Source organism: Corythoichthys intestinalis, unplaced genomic scaffold (assembly GCF_030265065.1).
Source record: "Corythoichthys intestinalis isolate RoL2023-P3 unplaced genomic scaffold, ASM3026506v1 HiC_scaffold_27, whole genome shotgun sequence".
Classification (NCBI taxonomy): Eukaryota; Metazoa; Chordata; class Actinopteri; order Syngnathiformes; family Syngnathidae; genus Corythoichthys; species Corythoichthys intestinalis.
The window spans coordinates 803,620-807,080 of record NW_026651596.1 but is presented as its reverse complement, the minus strand read 5'-3'; the positions used below and the strand labels follow the sequence as shown (position 1 = coordinate 807,080).

The 3,461-nt window shown below is 38.7% G+C and overlaps 1 long non-coding RNA gene across 1 annotated transcript; it reads left to right on the top strand.

The window, feature by feature from the left end:
- The first annotated feature begins 496 nt into the window (after window positions 1-496).
- On the top strand, window positions 497-889 carry LOC130911331 (uncharacterized). The gene is made up of 3 exons (XR_009062010.1): window positions 497-564; window positions 669-743; window positions 852-889. It is a non-coding gene; the product is annotated as an uncharacterized LOC130911331 (long non-coding RNA).
- Window positions 890-3,461: the final 2,572 nt, after the last annotated feature.

Sequence of the window (3,461 nt, the reverse complement as noted above, 5' to 3'; positions counted from 1 at the left end):
AATAAAAACATACCTGTACATTTGACTAATTTTAACTTGTATAACAAAAAAAAAACTTGTATTTCCAAATTTTGCATTGTGAAATAAACATGAAAAAAACACAATATAAAAAAAATTCTACAAGTGTTTTTTTATCCATTTACAAGTGATTTTTTTGTTCTACAGGTGTTTTTTCTTTGCTTACAACCTCGCGAGTTTTGTCTCCCCCTTGTCGCGTTTTCAGAGACAAAAGTCACTTGTAACCAAAGATGAAAAAATCTACTTGTACATCGAAATAATCTGTTGTAAAAAACAAACACAAAAATATCATTCCAAGTCGTGGTCAAAAGAAGACGTTAAGAACACAATCTAGTGAATAGTTTTTCGGGTGTTTTTTCTTTAATGATCTACAAGTGTTTTCTGAGCATGTACAAGTACATTTCGGGGTAAGCATGTGAGCCAAAATTCTGACCAATCAGAACGGCTATTGTTCAGGAGGAGGGCGGGACACACCATTACCGACCTGCTGGCTTCTGCTTGCTCTTCCATATGACGGCAGATGATAGAAATTGCGAAACACCTTAGGTAAGGAGTTTACTTTGTTTTCTCTTGGGTGTCATGTACTAAAAGGATTTTTCAAGCTAATGTAATCCCTATTTAAATATCAGTTGATTTTGCATTTAAAATAGGGCACAAACATCGATGGCGAGCCAGTTAGCCACGGTTAGCTATGTTGCCTTTGCATGGCCACGGACAGCAACTTGGTAAGGTCCTGGGTGACACGTACGCGAAGGATGGGAAGAAGTTGGAAAACATTTGAAAGTAGCTAACGACGACGTGTACCGTAACTAGCTGAGCTTTTTCATACACAGGTTCTACTGTTCTTCTGCATTCATGAAACATTGCCTGGCAAGTGTATTAGTTTGCTACTCAATAATGCAACTAAAGCAAAATAAATCATTGACAAAGAATAATTTCCTTGGTAAATATTAAACTTTTGTGTATAAACTGTATGACTGTCATGATTATGCACTGAATTTTGTCATGGCTGTCTTTGGCACTTTGCTTGCAACTTAACCATGTCACAATGCTCATATACAGTATTACCTCGTGTTATTGCTCAAATTGGTGCATTATATTTTAACAGGATCTACAGATTCCGGATTGACTGAGAAAACAAGTGAGCCAAACTCTGGAATTTTCATACCACATATTGAATGCCAATTCACGACTGCAGAACATGCTGGATTGGCTGCTGCTTTGGACCCACTAACATCAAGTAATCTTGGTGCAGACATTTTTTATGACACTAATGCATGTACATTGAATATGTATAATTTCATTAAACGCCCTTTAAATTGGGGGAAACATGACGTACCTTTTGAACATTTTATTTCACCAACATTTTTCATTAGCAATTCTTGGAACATTTGTACTATGGAGGACCAAAGCTGCAAAAATTAAAAATGAAGGAAAAATAAAAGTGCATATGAAAACGAGAATGATTGAAACATAAGATTCAAAGATGAAATATATGGAAATGCATCAAGGTAAAAATTTTAATTTTGGTGGCTTTGGACCTCCATATTGAACATGTAACAAATTTACTGTTTTACCATTGTCAAACATTTGAAGAAGATCATCACCCTAGCAAAAGCAGTCTGGTACAGGGGTGCCCAAGTCCAGTCCTCGAGAGCCCCTATCCAGCTTGTTTTCCATGTCTCCTTCCAACACACCTGACTCAAATAATCAGGACTGTTATCAGGCTCCTGTAGAGCTTGCTGATGAGCTGATCATTTGATTTTGGTGTGTTAAAGGAGGGAGACATGGGAAAACGAGCTGGATAGGGGCTCTCGAGGACTGGACTTGGGCACCCCTGGTCTAGTACGACAGGTCAAACAAATTTTTAAAAAATAGGACCACAAAATTATCCTCTTAATATTGCAATACATGACTTTATTCTTCTAATGTTATGACTTTTTTTCTTGTACTAATACTACGACTTAAATCATTTTTTTCCTCTTTTGTTTAGCTTTAATACTCAGTTATACAAAAACAATACGCTATAATTCCAAAATAGATAATCTACTGATGCACTGCAATACCTCCAACTCTGTTTAAAGTCCTCAAGTTAAGTAGTGTAGTGACTTGGCAATCGTAGGCAAGGGAGGCGAGTTGAAGATGTCGGATGCTCTGCTTCAACTATCTCCACTTGCATGTCTTCTGAAGGGGAAACGATATCGTCATCGCACACACCATATAATTGTCTGCATTAGTCTAACACATATACTGGACTGACACAATATTCTAATTTCCTGACTGTCTCAGGAAATTAGAATATTGTGTATTCTAATTTCCTGAGACAGTCCTGTATATATACACAGGACTGTCTCAAAAAATTAGAATATTGTGTATTCTAATTTCCTGAGACAGTCCAGTATAGTCTAACACATACATATGACACCGTCTAAGTGTTTGCATTACTCTAACACACGTAATATAATTAATCAAGAAATAGTATCATTTTCATATTTACCGTAGGACTACGCTACTAATATAAAATAAATAGAACACCATAGTTTAATGAGAGGAAATAGAAGAGATACACAATGCCGTCTTATCACAGGAGTGACGCACCACCTCTGGCAAATCTGCTCTCCCAGCAAACTCCAAGGACAAAGCGCTTTGTCCTAAAACAAGCACAACCAGCCCGGACAGCAAAGTTGATAGCGGGCGTCCCAATCCGTGCACGAACCTAAGCCGCCTCAAACCGGCCAACAAGGGGAAGATCAAAAAGCAACGCCCAGAAACGCCTTCGACAAGACCCGCGTCAGCAAAGACTTCAAAAAGACTGGACACTGAGATAAGAGATTTCTTCTGCTCGGAAACATGTAGCCTTGTTTTGGATCCAGAATTGTCCCTCCGTCGTCTGTTTTTGCCTTGTTTTTTACCATTGTCGACGAATAAATTGTCAACCTGTTTTCGGCAAGTGTTCTTCAAGCTTTTGAAACATGGAGTCAGTGTGCAAAGGGTTAACACAGGAACGCGCGGAGTTTAGCTTCCTCCTGGCCTGGCTCCGCTCGGGGGCGTCGAGCGGCGGAGCACATTTCCGTTCTGTTGCTGGCCTCCCCGTGCTGTTTGGGCTGGGAGGACTAAATTCCTCCACTTCCAATGGAATCTCCCAGCCAACTGAGAATTTCACCAATTGTTCCAATGTGTCTTGAGGATCTGCGAAGGGAAATGAACAAATTACATGAATTGAAACTATTTTAAGGTAACTTTTCAATTGCAAGGTTACAATTAGAGATGTCTCAATCGCATATTTTTGCACCCAAGTGTGAGTTCACCTGATTTTGAATCCCGATCGCATACCTAGGCAATATCATAGACTTCACTATGAGATGGTGAAGTCTATGGCAATATATGGAAAAAAAAAATATTCTTTAAATGAAACTATCCCAACATGATATATACAATGGTTG